The 21,492-nt window shown below is 35.5% G+C and overlaps 1 pseudogene; it reads right to left on the bottom strand.

The window, feature by feature from the left end:
* The window catches only part of LOC105234681, a 43,086-nt pseudogene extending 25,693 nt beyond the window's left edge, over positions 1 to 17,393 (bottom strand).
* Between the last annotated feature and the right edge of the window lie 4,099 nt (positions 17,394 to 21,492).

Raw genomic sequence — 21,492 nt, 5'->3', positions numbered from 1 at the left:
TTTAAGATTTATTCTTCCTACTGGTGAGAAGCATAAATTCTCTTCTAAGTTTGAATAAATTATACAAAGAAACAGCTAGATGTAAAGAAAGGTAGTATATAAATAAATTACACTTACAAACAGCTGGAGCTCACCAAATATTTGGTATTACAAACTGGTTTTAAATACTGATGTAGGGATTCATAATATTCATGAAGATAACTAACTCAAGTCCAATAAAATGATTCTCTATTATACACCGATACAATTTTATCATATAACATTATCTTATTTGAAACAGTGTTCATGTTACCATTTTTAGGACAAACCCATGCTCCTTTATTTTTCTGGAGTCACATACAGGAAGGACCTGTTGGTCTCTTAGTTTAATTCATGATACCTGCTAGCATCATGAAAGCAAACAAATGACTTTTGAAACACAACTCAAAGTTGCAAGTAGTTGCAAAGATTTATATACAGGTGAGAACTTCTTCCATGACATATAATTTTTCCCCAGGCAGCCTCCTCCTAGCAAATTCCAAATTATGCAAATAGATCATATCAGAATACATAAGAAGAATAAACTTTAAAATTAATCTTCATCATCAAGTCAAAGATGTTTTTCTTTAGAGCAATATCATCTGGATATCATTTCTTTGTAGGATTTTGCAATCTTTGAACTAGTTTAATACTAATTATTCCATAAATGTTCCAAATAAATCAGAGGCACCCAACTTTCAGGCAACTATGTATCACTCTGAAATTTTTCAGATCTTCATATAAAACATTTCAGACTACATAAATCCTATCTACCAGAGAGGGAAATACTCCACCCTGCAATATAATTAAGAACTGGATTACAGTAACAAAACTATATATTTCTTCAAATGTATTCCTCTAGATTCCATCTCTTGAAATGGGTAAGGGACATTATAGGATCTGGGAAAAGATAATCTTCAACATAAAGGCTAAATGAGAGGATTACATAAGCTAAGGAGAAGTTGTTGTTAAGTTAGAAAAAAAGGTAAACCATGCAGCAGTGTTACACTGATTTCAGTTAGAAAGACCTGATGCCTAAATTGTCTCTGACATTACTATGTGGGTTTGAAGACTCAAAAAATTTTTCAAGAATTTTAAATTTCTTCCTGTCAGAAATAAGCATAATAATAAAGTTTCAGAGAAATTCTGAGAATTAAATAACTCGTGGATTATTTGGCATAAAGTAATTCCTCAATACATGACTATTTCTATCCTTTATACTTTAATCTTTATTGGGACAGATGTTGTGCCTCCAGACTCTAGAACAATTCCTGCAACATCATGTGTACAATAAATACTGGTGACTGGGTTAATAAGTACAACCGGCAAGCACAAAAAAAATGGGAAAAGAACAGATGAGAATTTAAAATGCTACATTTCTCAGTACTGTTCAATTAATTGGAAAGGCTTTACTTTAAAACTAGTAAGACATATTGAACAGAAAGGTACGGTCCCATTGAATTTTAATCATTTATTACTATGTATTAATGTACTATGAATTAATGTAGTTGCCTTAATTTATGGGAAATACACATGGGAAATGACATTCCAACAAAAATTGTAAACATTCAGATAAAATCAAAGAAAATACTATTTAATAAGGGGAAGAGATTTTTAAACTGATTCTCGGGAACTTGATAATTTATCCTTGCCCAATTTGGAATTTACTTTGGTTACACTGTTTAAAAATATGACAATTTTTTAAATGGTCATTTAACTGCTGGTCATCACATAACTATTTTCCATGTTCTCCTATTTCTTTGTATAGCTACCCCCCCCCAAAATTCCATATTAATGTGTTTACTGTACTGTTTTTGCACATTTATCTTTATTCATTTTTTACCCTGATATTTTCTACTCACTTTTGCATCCTTCTTTTCACTTTGGGAACTCTTGAATGATACAATATATGGTCATCAACCTGAATATATAAACCTAGGGCTTTAAATTAAAGAAATCCCTAAAAAAGTGGCAGGAGAATTATTGTCATGGTGGATTAGAAAGTTTGAAGTGACTAAAATATCTTAGAAAGTATTGGCTCCTAAGTCTGATTGCAACATTTGAGAGATACAATGAAATAAAAACTGTAACAACATCCAGGAAAAGAAGAAAACCCAAAGAGCTAAGCTGAGCATTTGAGGTCATTTTTCCCTAACTTGCCAGGGAATTTTGAAGGAGGTAAATGAGACACTAAGAAGCTAAGCAATGATTCTGCAAGCCTCATGAGACAGGGAAACAAACCTGGTAACAAGAACCTGACAAGAGGAGGGCGGGAAAAACCACACATATTTTGGGTTGGACACCCTAAAGCAAAGACAGCTAGGTGTGAACCAATATAGATAATTTCTCAAAGGGACTAAAGCCCAGAGTTTTAGCATTTCACTTCCCAAAACTGAATTGAGAAGAAATGGGATTGCTAATACCAATGGCCAACTGGCAGAAGGAAAGTTATCCTCTGTGAAGGAAATCATCTCATGCAGACTTTAGGTTATTCCTACAACTTCTTATGTTCAAAACTACCACTCAATAAAAACAATAATACTGGACCACACATGAAGAAAAGTCAGTATGAATCACCCCATTGATATGAAGATGGTAAAAACACACTCCCAAGGGATCCGGATACTAGTATTCTCAAATCTTAAATTTAAAATAACTATACTTTGTATGTTCAAGGAAATTAAATACTTAAAATTCAGCATAGGATAATAAAACAAACATCATAATGGTCTACAAACATCATAATAAAACTCCTCAAGTTAAAGATAAAGAGAAACCTTAAAAGTAGAGTAAAAGCAGATTTTCAAAAGTGACAAAATGAGGACCAACTTTTCAACAGAAACAATGGCAATATCAGACAATACAAAGGTGAACTAATAAAGTGAGGACAGGGGCGCCTGGGTGGCACAGCGACTAAGCGTCTGCCTTCAGCTCAGGGCGTGATCCCGGCGTTATGGGATCAAGCCCCACATCAGGCTCTTCTGCTATGAGCCTGCTTCTTCCTCTCCCACTCCCCCTGCTTGTGTTCCCTCTCTCGCTGGCTGTCTCTCTTTCTGTCAAATAAATAAACAAAATCTTTAAAAAAAATAAAAAATAAAAAAAATAAAGTGAGGACAGAAAATTAACTGTGCAAATGTGCTAATAATCAAATTAAAATACAAGTATTGTAGGTATAGTTTATATAGCTTTTAAAAGTCACACTTAAAAAATTTATAAAGTAAAAAGTAAAGTGATGATAAACATACACCATGCAAACACTACCCACTGAAAATTTGTGAAAATCTGTTAACGTAGAAAAAAGTAGCTTTTAAGGCAAAAAGCACAATAGATACCGATGGCATAATAAAATATAATACATTTTGTGTTGAAAGAATTTTACATGTATTGCTCAATAACTGAGAAGAAAAATCTATAGGATATTAAAGATTTGAAAAACAGAAAGTAAAAAAAATGACCTAATGCCCATTTATAGAAGGCGGCACCCAATAACTGTGAACAGACATTATTTCCAAGTGCAAATAGGATATTTAACAGAACTGATCATATTCTAGGCCAGAAAACAATCTCAGCATGTTTTAAAATGGAACATATTGATTCAAGTGTTTTTGACCAGAAGGGAATTAAGCTATAATCAGTAATGAAAAGCTCTTGGCAAAACACATTATATTTAGTGAGTGAGTTGTAAATGATTCTTGAAAAAAATCATAATTGAAATTAGAAAACATATTGAAACAAATAAAATTTAAAATGCTATGTACAAAATTTGTCGTTGACTTCTGCTTCAAGCCAGTCATGATGAACTTTTATGAGAATTTACCTACCCACTAAACAATGACGAAACTGGACCAAATATGTATTTAAAAAAATGGTTTTTATAATTGGACCAAAAGCATCAAAGAAGTGCAATTACTAATAAAAAGAAAACAAAAGAGACCTAATACCACATGATTTTAAGACTTTATTATAAAGCAACTAAAATCAGAGTGTAATTTTGGCATAAAGGTGGACATATCCATCTGTGGTGAGAATAGAGAGCCCAGTAAAGGCACACGCAGATGCAGAATTAATTTTTGACAAATTTGGCAAGGTCATTCATTGTGGAAATGATATAGCTCTCAACAAATTGTGCAGAAACACCTTTGTCCATATGTAAATAAAATAAAAACAAAACTTAGACACATCTCAACTCATATACACAAAGTAATAAGATGTAATAAATCAAAGACCTAAATATGAAAAGAAAACCTTTGTACCTTTGGATAAGGCAATGATCTATTAAATAGGTCTCAAAAAGCATGACAGAAAAAGATGATAAATATATTTGTTCAAAATAAAAATTGTGCTGTTCCCAAAGCCAAGCAACGCATCCCCCCCACCCATGTGCACACACGTGAAAAGGCAAGCTAGGAAGAAAGTATTTATAAAACATATAATTCAGTAATACACTTGTATTCAGAATATATAAAGAAGCATTACAACTCCATAACAGGGCAAACTATCCAGAATAAATCAGACGTTTTGAACAGATACTTCACCAGTCGAGATATATAAATAGCAACTAAACACACAGAAATATGCTCAATACCACTGGTCCTTAAGGAAATTCAAATTAAAACAACCATGAGACATGACTATATATATATATATATATATATATATATATATGTATATCCACTAAAAAAGCTAAAATTAGAAGCAGAGACAAAACCAAATGTTGGAGAAGCTGCAGAACCACTGGAATTCTCTTATATTGATAATTGAATGCAAAGCATCACAATCAGTTTAAGAAATAGCTTATCAGTGTCTTAGAAAGCTAAAAATACATTTGCTATAGAACTCAGCAAGTCACATCTTATATATTTACCAGAAAGATGTGAAAACCTATGCTCATGCAAAGATTTGGACTCTAGGGGTGCCTGGGTGGCTCAGTTAGTTAGACATCTGCCTTTGGCTGGGGTCATGATCTCAGGGTCCTGGAATTGAGCCCCTTGTTGGGCTCCCTGCTCAGCAGGGAGTCTGATTCTCTTTCTCTCTCTGCTGCTCCCCCTCCCTCAATCATTTTTTTCTCTCCAGCTCTCTCCCTCTCAAATAAATAAATAAATAAAATCTTTAAAAATAAATAAAAGGAATATACTACTTACACACTTGAAAACTATACCTAGTGATTGATTCTCAGCAAGCTTATGCTAAGGGAAACAATCTAGATAAAAAAAGACTACATACTACATGAGGAGGATTCCACATACATAAAACTCCCAAAGAACACATCTACAGCAGTAGAAAAAAGAAATGGTTGTCAGAACAGAGGGAGCAGAAAGAGAGTGACTAAAGAAGGAATGAAGGGACTTCCTAAGAAAGTGGAAATACTCTGAGTTTTTGGTGGTGTGGGTACATGACTGTATTCATTTTTTAAGGACCCTCAAACAGTATACTTACAATTAATTTTGTTGCATGTAAATTATTCCCCAATAAGACATATTTTAAAACTGTAAAACTAACAAACAAACTTCTTCACATGTAGAGCTTGGGGAGAAGAAAACCCATCACCATAGGAAAGGAAAGCTCGAAGTCAATGCGCTAGGATTCCATCTCAAGGAACAAGTAAAAGAACAGCATATGCATATGTAACTAGAAGAAGAAAGGACAAAGTAAAGAGCAGATATAAATGAAAGAGAAACAAATATATCATAGAGAAAATGAAAAATCTGAAGCTTGTTTTTTTTTTTAAAAGACTCTGAGAAACTGGTGAATCCCTTAGTCAGATCAAAGACAGAAGTGAGATGTAATACCAACACCCAGAATGAAAAGGACACTCACTACACCACCCGCAGATATAATAAATTCATAGAGTATATTTTAAACACCATTCCATGCTTAAACTGAAACATATTATCCAAATCCCTGGAAAACAACATTATGTAATTCTGACATAAAAAGCAATATAAAATCTGTAAAATTGTAAGAAAATCTATCTGTAACTTAAAAACGTCTATAAGAAATGTCAGATTCATAGTTTTCTAGAGTTCTTCCAAACATCTGAAGGAATGTATTACACAAACTCAAAACAAAAGATGTAAAAATCCAGAATAATCTCAATAGCAATACCTGAAAATAACATTATAAAAAGGAAAATTACAAGTGACTATATAGCTCTTTAATTGATGCAAACTAGTTTAAAAACTTATTTGCAGGGGCGCCTGGGTGGCACAGCGGTTAAGCGTCTGCCTTCAGCTCAGGGCGTGATTCCGGCGTTATGGGATCGAGCCCCACATCAGGCTCTTCTGCTATGAGCCTGCTTCTTCCTCTCCCACTCCCCCTGCTTGTGTTCCCTCTCTCGCTGGCTGTCTCTATCTCTGTCCAATAAATTAAAAAAAACAAACAAAAAAACAAAAAAACTTATTTGCAGAAACTAAGCAAATGTAAAATATAATTTTAAAAGTGTAAATTAGATATATTCCAGGAATGCAAGATTAATATAATATAATATAATAATATATATATTAGAATGCAAAAAATGTCAAGTGTTTTCAAGAATGTGGAATAACTGAAACTCTCATGCACTGCTTGTCCAGATATAAAATTGTAAAACCAATTGTTGACCGTGTTGGTAATTTCTCAAAAGTTAAAAATATGTCTGTCATATGACTTAGTCTTTCTACTTCTAAGTATAAAACCAAGAATGAAATTGTATATATGAATTGTATATGTCTATACAATTATTGTTTTATTTATTTTATGTATTTATTTGTTTGTTTTTACTCCAAACTAGAAAAAGAAACTAAAAAGCTTGTCAAAAGGGGAACAAATAGTGATATGTTCATATAATATAATTCTCATTAGTAAACAAAATTGGAATGTTCAGTAAGATTTAAATATTTTTTTCATGATGAGACACACAACACACGTGGATACATGAAATACAGAATTCTCTGCTATTTATCCCCCAGAAAGTGAGAAGACCGTCAGGAGGGCCACACAATTGGTTGTACCATGAGCAGGCTAACAGCACTCTAGGGCTGCAGGGGGCAGATTGTGTTTGCCACAGGCCTTAGATTGGTTTCCAGGGCTCTGTCTGGATTGGCTAATTCAAATACACTCTCCAGTTCCAAGGCATAGGGGTTATCTCCCATCTTATCTTGTTCCTGGCCCCTTCACTGATTATAGCAGAAGCATACTGACCCCTGAATGTGAGCACTTGATAAGGGAAGTGGGTGGAGTATGGATTTCATGGTTCAGGAAAAGGAACTGACCAGCTTTTAGCAAGGATGTTGAAACTGGGTCAAGACAGCCNACCTTTTTCACGACACATCTCCAAAGGCAAGAGAAATAAAAGATAAAATGAACTTATGGGACTTTATCAGGATAAAGAGCTTCTGCACAGCCAAGGAAACAGTCAAAAAAACTAAGAGACAGCCCACGGAATGGGAGAATATATTTGCAAAGGACACCACAGATAAAGGACTGGTATCCAAGATCTACAAAGAACTTCTCAAACTCAATACACGAGAAACAAATAAACAAATCATAAAATGGGCAGAAGATATGAACAGACACTTTTCCAATGAAGACATACAAATGGCTAACAGACACATGAAAAAATGTTCAAAATCATTAGCCATCAGGGAAATTCAAATCAAAACCACACTGAGATACCACCTTACGCCAGTTAGAATGGCAAAGATAGACAAGGCAAGAAACAACAATTGTTGGAGAGGATGTGGAGAAAGGGGATCCCTCCTACATTGTTGGTGGGAATGCAAGTTGGTACAGCCACTCTGGAAAACAGTGTGGAGGTCCCTTAAAAAGTTAAAAATTGAACTACCCTATGACCCAGCCATTGCACTACTGGGTGTTTACCCCAAAGATACAGACGTAGTAAAGAGAAGGGCCATATGCACCCCAATGTTCATAGCTGCATTGTCCACAATAGCCAAATCATGGAAGGAGCCGAGATGCCCTTCAACAGATGACTGGATTAAGAAGCTGTGGTCCATATATACAATGGAATATTACTCAGCTATCAGAAAGAACGAATTCTCAACATTTGCTGCAACATGGACGGCACTGGAGGAGATAATGCTAAGTGAAATAAGTCAAGCAGAGAAAGACAATTATCATATGATTTCTCTCATCTATGGAACATAAGAACTAGGAGGATCGGTAGGGGAAGAAAGGGATAAAGAAAAGGGGGGTAATCAGAGGGGGGAATGAAACATGAGAGACTATGGACTGTGAGAGGCAAACTGAGGACTTCAGAGGGGAGGGGGTGGGGGAAGGGGATAGCCTGGTGATGGGTAGTAGGGAGGGCACGTATTGCATGGTGCACTGGGTGTTATACGCAACTAATGAAGCATAACTTTACATCGGAATCTGGGGATGTACTGTATGGTGATTAACACAATATAATAAAATAAAATTAAAAAAAAATAAAAAAATAAAAAAATAAGTACATTATACTGATATATGTAATAACAAGGATGAATCTCAAAATAGTTTTGCTGAATAAAAGAAACCAGATTTTTAAAACTACATAATGTATGATTTATTATCTCATTTACATAAAATTTTAGAAAATTCAAACTAATAACAGGTTGCCTAGAATGGGGAAAGAGGATGATAATGGGAAAGAGAGTTAAAATGTAGAGTGGTTAGAAACCTTGTGGATTGATGGACATGTTCATTCTTTTGTTATTTGTTTTTGTCTTAATTTCCTGGGTGTGCATATATATAGATATTTATCAAAATGTGTGATTTTCGTACTGCAGTTTATTGTAGGTTCATTATACCACAAAAGGCCTTTAAAATGTGTCAATATTTAAAAATTTTACTATTTGTATTATTTTGTACTAATTTTATAAATGAATTAAAAAATAAACTTAAAACATATTAACTCCCCAAATTTCACACAGTAAGAGATTTCAGGACATCAAATTCTTATTTTTCATCATTTGCGATTTTACTTTTATGAAACTTTTAGTAAAACTCTTTTTCTTCTTTGAAAATCACTTAATATTTCATGTATAATATGGTATTAAAGACTGAATGTTTATATCTCCTCCCAAAAAATTCATATTTGAGACCCTTTGCTCCCACATTATGGTATTAGGAGATGAAACCTCTGAGAATCAGTTAGGATTAAATAACATCTTAAGGGTGGAGTCCTCATGAAGGGGAATAGTGCCCTCAATAAGAGTCATGAGAGAGCTTGCTCCCTCTCGCTGTTCTCTGCCACATGAGGATACATAGAGAGAAACTGGCATTCTGTAATCTACAAGACTGTTCTCATCAGAACCCAACCATGGTGGCACCCTGATCTTGGACATCCAGCTTCCAGAACCAGGAGGAATATATTTCTGTTGTTTAAAACTATCCAATCTATGGTATTTTTGGTATAGCAGCCCAAGCTTAAACATGTAATAGATACTTTTTTCCATGCTTCCAAATTACTCATTTATACTGCTCTTTTTTCCCCTTTTATGTGCCTTTTGAAATTTCTATTTTATAATTTGTTTTCTATTCACTTCCCTTAATATATTTTTATATTTCATAATTAAAATTAAATTCTATTTATAACAGATTTCAGTATACTTAATGAGGAATGTAGTTGCAGTTTTTCACAATTGCAATATTCCTCATGACTAGATCAAATCATTCCAAATACAGTCTTCTTTTAATAGGTACACATTGTTAATTTTATCTTTTCCACAGTATGATTATTAATGGGACACTGTGCTTCATTATATGGCCACATGCCCTCAACCTCTTTCAATGTCCTTCATTCATTTTCCTACTCTAGTGCCTTGAAATAATTATTATTCTAAATTATCTCTTCAAAAATTTGACCAGCATAATGCCTATTATGTACAACGTGTTTATAGAAAATGCCCCTCAAACGCACAATCAGAGCTATTTTACATTTTAAATCTACTACACAGATGTTTAAGATAATCTTTCCCCCAAATAATCAGTATTGTGAAAATGTCACATAAACTCTGTATGTTGAAGAGATTATTTTGAATTGAGTTATTATTGGAAATCTCACATACTTATGTCCTTAAATTAAGATACTAACGCTGTATCAATTTTTTTATGAACAGTTTGAAGTAACAAATTAGGCAGATCCATAATATTTTTAAGTGTTGAAGCAATATTGTTATATTTTACTAATATTTAAAAGTGCTTCTAATTTATTTTAGAAAAAAATAAAATTTGTATATTATCTTAAATAAGGAGATTCTTTAATAAGGCAATTAAAATGACCTTATCACTATCAGAAAATATTATATATATTATATATAATTTTAATTATGAAATATTAAAAACTACTATTTTGGGTTATGTTCTCTCAGGATTATTTCTACCTGTATGGAACACTTCTCCACACCAAACTCATTGACATACATTGAAATGTCTTCTGTTTTGGTATTTTTAATTTATTTTTTATTTTATTTTTTAAAAGATTTATTTGTTTATTTGGGGAGGGGCATGAGCAAGGCAGGGCAAGGGCAGAAGGAGAGAGAGAATCCTCAAGCAGAGTCCTTGCTGAGCATGGAGACCAAGGCGGGGCTCAATCTCAGGACCCCGAGATCATGACCTAAGCCGAAATCAAGAGCTGGTCATTCAACCGACTGAGCCACACAGGTGCCCCTTGACATCTTCTAAACTTAGAAACAGTATATAAGATGCTATCGACAGATGACAGGGTGAAAAAATTAGACTTTTCTCTCCCAATAATTTTTGAAATGTGCAAAATAATTAAATAAATAAGTTATGAAACAGCCAAAGAAACAGGAACAAAACTTTAAGTTGTAACATTTGAAAAATATATACATAGCAGCACAAAAAGAAAAAAAAAAAAGATTTTCTGGCAGAGACCAGCAAGGCTCCTAACCCTGGCCCTGAAAAGAAGATGGAGTATTGAATGAGAAAGGAAGGTAAATAGAGCAATACTCAGAATTGTCAGAAATTCCTCACTACTTCAAACAAAGTAGAATTGGGGTCAGGGAGGGGAAAAATGGAAAATTATGCCTCTGTCTCTGTGATTTGTGTCCTGGGTTCTGGTGGGGACTATTAATGGAAATATCTGCTGTAAAGAGCCATGTCAAACTGGCCAGGTAAACAAACACAAAGGTCACCCCTGATAAAAGCATATCCACTAGGCTCCACACGTGCCTTGTTCCTTCGTTTATTTAACATAACTTTCCTGAGTGCATCCTAAGAAAGAGCAACTATTCCAGACGTTAGCACTAATGACAACAATGAGACAGCATGAGTCTATTCTTACGGACTTTATTTTTCTTAAAAAGATTTTATTTATTTATTCGACAGAGATAGAGACAGCCAGCGAGAGAGGGAACACAAGCAGGGGGAGCGGGAGAGGAAGAAGCAGGCTCATAGCGGAGGAGCCTGATGTGGGGCTGGATCCCACAACGCCGGGATCACGCCCTGAGCCGAAGGCAGACGCTTAACCGCTGTGCCACCCAGGCGCCCCTATTCTTACAGACTTTAAATTCTACTGGGTGAGAGGGAGACAGGATAAGATTATAGAATGTAGATTATTTCAGGTCATAATGAATAACTGAACTAAACCATGAAGAATAATGTGATGAAGAGAATCTAGAATGACAGGGTGAGCACCATTAGAGTGGCAAGGCCTCTCTGAGAGAATAATGTGTTAACTGTAGCCTAAATGAAGGATCCAGAGCAAAGATCAGGAGACAGAGTGATCCAAGCAAAGGGCAGAGGAAGAACAGAGGCCGTGGGGGAAAACAGATTCATCAGATTCCCTAATATCAATCCCTAGATTGATAATGAGCTAGAGTAAGACATACAGAGAAAAAAAAACAAGCCAGATCATGCATACCATGAGAAAGCTAGGGCTTTATTTGAACTGGAATTGGAACTCACAGGAATATCTAAAATTGGAGAGTGAGATGATGTGCCTTGCACTTTTAAAAGTTCATTCTGGGGGCGCCTGGGTTGGACAGCGGTTAAGCGTCTTCCTTCGCCCCGGGCATGATCCCGGCGTTATGGGATCAAGCCCCACATCAGGCTCCTCCGCTATGAGCCTGCCTTCTTCCTCTCCCGCTCGCCCTGCTTGTGTTCCCTCTCTCGCTGGCTGTCTCTATCTCTGTCGAATAAATAAATAAAATCTTTAAAAAAAAAAGAACATGCTCCTTCCTGAGACTAGATTTTCAGTACATGACATGGGAAACAGAAGCCATGAAGAAACATACCATGCCAGGCACGGAGAGGCTGGTGGACACAGAGTTTCTAGAGCTTGTTCTCCAAGCTATCCCAGCTGCAGGCTGCTTGATTATCTGGAGATCTTTTTGATCCTGTTTATTCCTGAGCATCACCTTCCTACCTTTCATGAAATGTGTAAGCTCTTTAACATCCTTAAATAAATAAATTTGCTTGTCACCAATGTTATCTCTGTTGTTGCCATTGTTCACAGTGAAATAACCAACTGACATACAAAAAGTATGGATGGCTGGTGCCATAAAGTTGTAAATCCAGTGATTAGGGGGAAAAAAAAGATATAAAGAAATATATAAGGAAGAGTCAGAGGCTAAGAACTCCTGAAAACTTGATAAAATTCTGAAAAAAGAGATGGCCTACCAGATCCAAAATACTTTTATTAAGCCATACCAATTAAAACACTGGGAATCTGCATACTATAATGAGCAAATAGATGACTGAGTAAATAGAAGAGTCTAGGAATGCAGAAATATAACCAAACACACCTGGAAAATTGATAGCACTGCCTTCTGTATTAGTGGGAAAAGATAGGCTGTTCTATAAATGGAATATAAAATTATCCGTCCACATAAATAAGATAAAGTTATAACATACATTACTTTATACATAGGTATGAATTTGAGGTATCTTTAAATTAAAATGAGAAAAGAATAAAACTCTAGGTTTATTATATTTTATTGCATATAACTAAAATCTGTTCTACAGAATGACAATGTAAAGAAATTAAATAACAAATCACAGAGACTGAGTACACATTTCACACACAAATACATTAAAAAATAATAAATTGTATTATATATAGACTTTACCCATAAATAATTTTGAAAACAATCTACTTATATAAACAGAAGTTTCTAAGAGGACACAAGCGCATGCAAAGATATTCAACCTGATAACCATTTAGGAAAATACAAATTAAAGCAATAGTAAGACACCATCTCATGGGGCCAAGAGTGACCATACCAGTTGACAGTAATGTTGTAACTAAACCCTATGTCTTCCACACTGCTGGTAGGAGTATAAATTATTAAAACCACATTGAAGAACAATTTCACAGTATCAAAATATTAAACTTATCCTGTGACATGGAATACATAGAAATATATACCAAGGGGAATGTCTTCCTCAAAAGTGCATAAAATGTTTATTGCCACTCATTAAAAATATTTATGGTAGTGTTGTTTATAATAGTGAAAAATTGAGAACATAAATGTTCATCCATAAGAGTATAGATAAATAACAGCAGCAATAATAACAATAGCATTTATGGGGCACCTGGGTGGCACAGCGGTTAAGCGTCTGCCTTCGGCTCGTGATCCCGGCATTATGGGATCAAGCCCCACATCAGGCTCCTCCGCTATGAGCCTGCTTCTTCCTCTCCCACTCCCCCTGCTTGTGTTCCCTCTCTCACTGGCTGTCTCTATCTCTGTCAAATAAATAAAATCTTAAAAAAAAAACAATAGCATTTATTCCATATTGAGCAATTGCTCAATATTTTACTAATTTCTAAATATTTTTACTTGTATTAAGTTATCTTCATTAAAAAGCTAAGAAAGGTATTATTTATCCCATTTCAAAGATAACAAAACTGATGCAGAGTTTAATTATGTAAATTGTTCACAAAAGATTGCAAAACCAGCCAAAATGAGCCAAGATCCAAATTACTCAATATGGTCTAGAAGCCACTATTTTAACCATCCTTCTACTATAATATAATATACACCAAGTTACGTGGTGTGTGTGTGTATGTATCTCCATCCAATGGAGTAAGATTCAGTCATTTAAAAAAAATGAATGCAAGTTCTATGAATCAACTTGAGTACATCTTAAAAACTTAATACCAAGCAGCAAATCAAGTTGCACAACAATCTGTGTAACCACTCCTCACACAGCTGCTGTTCTGAGTAATCCCAGAGGGTGCCATTCACTTTGTGCTCTAGGGGCTGCAGTCTGCAAAGAACGCAACGTAAATGGTGCCCACTACCCAGAAATGCTGATTTCTTAGTCTCTCCAGCACTAATGCCGAGATCCATATGCGGATTACTTTGGTGACTTTTAATAGTTTCTCATTTCTGCCCTTGTCATATTTTCCAACACGACACCAGAGAGATCCTCTTAAAAATTAAGCTAGATAATCTAATTCGTCTGTACGATATCTTCTTACATCTTTTCCTCTCACTCAGGACCAAGTGAAAGTCTTCACAGTGACTGGCAACATGCTAGGGAATATGGTTTTGCCTTACCTCATAGATCCTTATGTCCACCACTCTCCCGCTGTCCATCCCAAATTCACACTCTGTACTCATTAACTTTTTCAACCAGAAGATCATACTCCTTAGGGTTATTGTACTTCTTGAGTACATCTTCTACCCCAGGTATCTACAACTACCATTCCTTCAGCTCATTCGAGTAGTGCTGTGAATGTCGCATTTTCACTACGATCCTTCCTGCTAACACTATTTAACGCGTCAACCTACTCCCTTGCAGGTTGGTTTTCTCCAATGCATTTCTCACCTTATAATATGCTATCTATTTTAATTATTTGTGGATCTGCCATTCACCCACTTCAGTGTAAACAGCATGAAAGCAGAGATTTTTGTCTCTATTGTTCACTAATATTTCCTAGTATCCAGAGGAGGTTGCTATACATCACTACTTCATACATTATTTACATACATACGTATAGTAATGCTATACATTACTAATTCATCTTTTATTATTTCTTTGGATTCATATGTTAATGGAATACATATAAAAACTGGTGCTACAAGTATATTTATCAAATTCATTCTTATGTATTATTATTTAATTAAAAAAATTTTTTTTTCTGAGGGGTGAGAGAAAGAGTCTGGGATGGTGGAGCAAATCCTGTCAGTGATCCTAAGAAGGAGTTAGTCCTAATACATTTATTTATAGAATTGTTCCTTGAAGCTTGGAATAAACAGTGGGCTACAGCGATTGACGTAAAAATGCCATCATTGCATTGGAAGAGTATAAAATAAGGCTTTCAGGAAACTCAGAGAAGTTTCATTATAATACAGTATATTATAATGGATCTATTCAGTAAGACTAGAGAAACCATCAGATGACCATGTTTCCTTCATTTAAGTAACCAGGAGTACAGTAATAAAATCTGCTACCAAGTCATAAGGTCAAGCAGATGCAAAAGGAGTCCATCATATAATGGACCTGGGACATACAGAATCAAGTCCAAGCAGATATGAGGGTACACAAATGGGTGATGAAGACTCCTACTGGCCCTAGTAACATAATATCTCCTCAGTATCTCACACATTGACACATATAGCCTCATGAGTAGTTTCCTTTGGTGAAGAAGAAAAAAATCCAGGTACGATATATGGAAAACTCAATATGTTACTGTGAACAAAAGATAGACACCCCATGTTGGCATTACCTGAAAGACAGAATGAGGGGAAATCATTCCAGTGGACTTACACATACCTGGCCATAAACTTGGTGGACGAATCACTTAGACTGATGGTTCAGAAGTCTGAAAGAATAAGATAGGACAATCAAGAAGAGAAAACTCTGTGATAGAAGGATGTGGATATACTTAGGTAAGTACAATGCTCACTACAGAGCATATGCTACAGAGGAAGTATTCAATAAACAGGGAGACAGAACACCCCTCCAGCAGATGTCCCCTAGCTCTGACCTCAGCCGTCCCAAGCATGTTCACAACGGCAGATGAATATCATAGTCATTGTTTCAGGGATGGAAGCTATAACATGGACCTAACAGCATGAGCTTCCTTTGTTAAGGTGGATCTACCATCTGCAGCTGCTAAATATGCAACCCGTCAGCAGTAGAGACCAACGCTGGGTCCTTCATATAGTACCATCTCTCAAGAAGGCTCATCAGTCTCTTGCTGGCAAGTTGACACATGGGAACCCTTCCACCCTGAAGGGGATAGTAATTTCAAGATTGATTCATGCTCTGTTAATGATTTAACCTACCCACACCCCTACACCAGCACCACCATCTGAGGGTACGCAAACATCTGATTTAACAACATAAGATCCATAACCTCACCTCAGACCAAAAAGATCTCACATAACCTCACCTCAGACCGAAAGACTTATTTTAGACGTGAAAATGAGCTCTTGATCACAAAATCCTCTGGATGTATCTTAGACTGCAATCACTTGGAAACTTCTGGCCTGACAGCCCCTTGAAATGGCCTCCACAAGGGTCAGATAATATCACATTGGGTATGACATCTGACATCCCAGGATTAGGAAATTATCCTTTAGGATTGGTATAGAAGTTAAACTAGTAGTCCTTGCATAGTAAAATGCCCCCCCACAATATCATAAAAAACAGAATCCATGAAACAGATATAGAATTGGCAGTGAGCCTCTGTCACCATTACTCTCTGTTTACTTTGGTTTTGTGCTTTACTGCTTGTAAAACTTTAGATTTGGCAGAATTACAGGAGCAAGATTCAAGAGGTAGAATGTTTTCATTTGTGGACATAGGTTGCACGGAACCTAAGCAATGATATCACATGGTCATTCTGGACTCCTCATGTCAGTGCACTCATGGGCAAAAAAAATAATCACTATATCTGTGGGGGTAATCAACTCTGAACATAATGAAAAGGTAGGGCTGATATTAAATAACAGGGACAGGCTCAAATAGGTCTGAAACTATGGGAATCTAGTAGAGTGCCTGTTTGTGTTCCTCTACTGAGTAAATGTATTATAGCAACAATAGCCTGAATAAGGGTCTGGGTAGCACTACCAGGCAAGCCATCTATAACAGGAGATGTGCTGCCTCTTTTTTTGAAAACCATTTATTTTTATTTCTTAAATATTAATTTTAATAACTTGCTTGTATATAAATTAAATTAGTTCTACGTGCAATATATAGGGAAAATAACTTTTCTCAAAGGGTGTGTGATTAGTATTTGTCTTGTACACCAAACTTCCTCATCTACTTAGAGCTCTTCCATTCCCTTGAGAGAAGCTCCAATGTCCTGCACCTTGATGCTGACATTGTTTAAATACTGGACCTTACCGATCCACCTTCTGGTTCTGTGGGTTCCTAGTAACAGCGCAGAGCCTGAGAGGTACACCATCAATCAGTGCCATGATTTTCCAAAACCTGTAACATATATTCATTCAGTGTGGGGAAGCCCCTCTAAGACCGGCCCACTCCCCACACGAGAATGTTTCATGCTTTATCAGAGAGGAGCCAGCATTATGAGAAGAGTGTCTGTCTCTTGGGTACCAGAAGTGATTATTATATTAATAAAAATATATGTAATATATTAGCACTGTATGGATGTCTTTTCCTTACTTTTATCACCTTGCAATAATTTTGAAAGACATCTGGCAGCCCTTGCAAAAAGAAGAGAGATTTGGACTTCTTAAAAAGTTTTTCATATTACCAAAATATTTCAAATTTCTTTGTTATAGTGCATAGGAGTCTTCAATGAGATATTTAGCATTTTTTTACTGCTAATACTTAGCAGTTTTACTGAAATATAATTTATATATGGTAAAACATACTCATTGGGGTGTATAATTCAATGATGTTTAAGTATATTTACAGAATACATCACAATAATCCAATTTTAAATGATTTCCATCACCCCCAAAAAGCAACTCCATACCTGTTTGTAATCACTTCCACTGCCACTCCCAGGCCTACTATGTAGCCATAAGTCTACTTTTTATCTACTATATACTTTCCTTTTCCGAACATTTCACGTAAATGAGATCATACAAAATGTACAATGTGTGGTCTTTTGTGTCTGACTTCTTTCATTTGGCATCATGTTTTGACATCCACACTTGACACTTGCTATGAAACAAGCAAGGAAATTAAACTACACTAAAATATAGAGGCTCCTTAAAAGGCTTCATGCAGAAAATGTGGTATAATGAAAAAGAAAAAAAATCGAATTTTTCTCCTTAAGGATGATATTTCTAAAATTTCATGGTGACACTGATATGAAGCACATGCCACTGTGAGGTAGCAACTCAACAGTCTATCTCATCAAGAATTATTTCATTTTATTTTACAGAATATTTTTGAGACCTGCAATCCCACTAAACACACATGTTAAAAAATTTCTTTTATTCTAAAATTTTTTTTAATTAAACCTGGAGATTATTTTAGAATCAAAGACCTTGAGAACTAACTGTACCCTAGGATATCTAAGTAATATAATTTACAAGTGAGGCAAAGGAAAATTATCTTTTATCTACATGGAGTTTATGATACTGATGTTCAAAAGAGTGCTTAAAAACTGTCAAAAAATTTTCAAAATGCAGTACTTTCCAAGTTCCTTTTTGGTATCTTTGCAGAAGAGTATAATTTTGTGTAATTTTTCCTAACAGTTATCAGAATGAGACCATTAAGTATAAAATCTAAAATGCACGAGAGAGAAGGTAAGATTATGAAAAACATAAGGCATTTGTGCTGAAATCATTTACTCCTTTAAGATTTTCCCCAAGTTAACTAACAGAATTAACTTCAGAAGTACCTTTGTTCTCTACCTTAGTTTCCCTAATATATGTATACTGAAATGCCTTAAGACCTGGCGGGATAGGGATATTCCTGTTCTGTTCTTTGGCCATGCTTTGGGTGGTGGTAGCAATTCAGAGAGAATTGCTGTGGATAAGCCCAGGCAGGAGAGGAAGAGCTGAAGGGAGGACTCAGTCTTGGCAGATTCTTGTGCCCAAGCATGTCTAAGTAGAGCCAAGCCACTGCTCTTGTGGGACCATGTGAATGAACTTTGACGTGGAACACATCAGCATGATTATGATAAATTATAGGTCTGTGACCTGAACTCTTTTTTCTTAGGCTCAGCCTTAAGACAGAAAAGTATAAGGCATACAGAACAAAAAGTCAGGAACACGTAACAAAGTTAGCAAAAAGTGTAATTGAATAAACATACAATAACAAATTCAAAGAGCTTATATGAATTTTACTGCATGGACTTTTTGCGTGCAAAAGTGTCAAACTGACACATTTTCTTGCACCAAATAAAATTATAATAGTAATTGCCTTAAATAAATACGTGAAATCTAGTCATTGAGTTGTTTTCTATTATGCTTCAAGGAAAAATTTATACAAAAGCATAAAGTTAGAAAACTATAGCTGCCAGTTTTCAACCCAAAATTCCTGAAGATAAAGATTGTCTCTGTAAACCATTCATTTATCATGAGCAAATACCATGATAAGAATTCAGCATCTGTTAGGTAATAAACGCAGTAGTCTACTATTGGTTTAAAAAAAATCAAAATTTTATCTCACCTTGAGAAATGTGGAAATCAGCCTTATAAACTGTCAAATCTATCTAAGATGTGACTATGCCACTTTGAGCAAAAAGTTACCACATCTGTGTTAGTAATTACTAATGCAAAATGTGCTGGTTTTAATAGTCTTGCTAATGAAGTCTGAAGAACATGAACCAAAAATTAAAAACTTTTTCTTCTGATAACAGAAGCGACAAGGGCAAACATATGCAGCATATGGCTAGCATGTTGAAAAAAATATTTGAACTGCGTATAAATCTTTGTCATACACTGTCTCTCTGAAGGAAAAGGAACAAGCAAACTGGAGCCATTTAGATAACTAAATGTAAAATTTCATGTAAAATTTTGACTTTATTTTAGGCATTCTTCTTCCAACAAATATTTTATGAGTGCCTGATACGTGGCACAGTAATCTGGCAATGTGAATATAAAATGCCATATGTTCGAGTAACTTATATTCTAGTGTGGGAGACAGGCAAAAATTCATAAAATATTAGTACACAAAGCAGTGAAATAAGATATTAAATGGATGACTAAAAGCAAGAATGTCATACTATTAAAAGAAATATGGATTAGGGATGGTTTCCAAAACTAAGGAATATGCGGTCAGTTTTCAATAACTAAAGGCATTCATTCAATCTAGAGGAATTACTTTTATTATTAAATTATGTGTTTTCCAATTTTGTGTTCAAATGTCCTTCATCTCATGAAACAAGGTTAACTATCAATAATAATATTTTTGTAGGCTTATGTGAAAAACTAAAATGTTAGCAACTTTCTTCCATCTCCACCCCCCCCCTTTTTTGGATATATAAAATTCAGGGCAATATTGATTTGGCATAGAGCATGCACGCCAGTTAAAACTAAAACTCATCCTGTCCCAGGAGACTTGGCAGTATAAGTACCTGGGGGAAAGGACTTTTGTGTTTGACTTGAAGTGTAAATCATTAAACACTTTAACCTTTTAGGGCTAAAGAAACGTTGTAGCAGAAAATGTTTGCCCAGATTCTCAGAGTTCAGCAAAACACAAGGAGGGCTGGACTCAATTTGAAGGCATCAAAAAAAGTCTCCAAGGGTCATTACCAGCATTTCACTTCCATTAATGAGACATTGTGAAATGGTAACGGCACATAACATCATCCTTAATATTCACCTCCATGGAGGCATCTGGCCTAGAACTATAGTCCAGTCCTGGCTCTGCTGAGATGGCAAGTGACAACCAAGTCTAATTCATGAACACATGCAATTATGCCTGCATTTTCCAATGTCTTGGGAAATTTTGTAAGCTTTCAAGCTAACATACAAGTGGAGATACAAGAGAACACATGGAGATGGGCTTTCCTTTAATAGGATCTTCTGAGGTCAAGACTGACAGCAGTGGAGGAGATGGGCTACCAATAAGTCCCATTATAACTACATCACAGACTTTTCTCACCCTACTAAACAACATTTTACACATTTTTCTTTTTATGCAAATGTTTGCACCTTGTCTTGCACTCCACTGAGAAAATAGAAATAGCCTTAAGAAAATATATTCATCTGAAAATTAGAGAATTTATAGATCTACCCTGATATTGACCACTGCTCTCTGCCTTAACTCCTGTTACAGGAAGGAGTTATTAAACATATACGTCCCTCTCCCAATTTACCCATGATTTCTGAAGGGCTTCATTTCTCCTTTCCATTATCATCAATGTTTTAAGTTCTTAAGTCAATCATTCCCCTTAGAAATACATTCTTGGGGCACCTGGGTGGCTCAGTCGGTTAAGACTCTTGGTTTCGGCTCAGGTCATGATCTCACGGACCTGAGATCGAGCCCCTCATCAGGTGCAGCATGCAGCACAGAGTCTGCTCAAAGATCCTCTCTCTCCCTCTCCTTCTGCCCCTCCCCCCACTTGTGCACACACACTCTCTCTCTCTAATA

Source organism: Ailuropoda melanoleuca, chromosome 7 (assembly GCF_002007445.2).
Source record: "Ailuropoda melanoleuca isolate Jingjing chromosome 7, ASM200744v2, whole genome shotgun sequence".
Taxonomy (NCBI): domain Eukaryota; kingdom Metazoa; phylum Chordata; class Mammalia; order Carnivora; family Ursidae; genus Ailuropoda; species Ailuropoda melanoleuca.
This window is presented reverse-complemented; position numbering and strand designations above follow the sequence as displayed.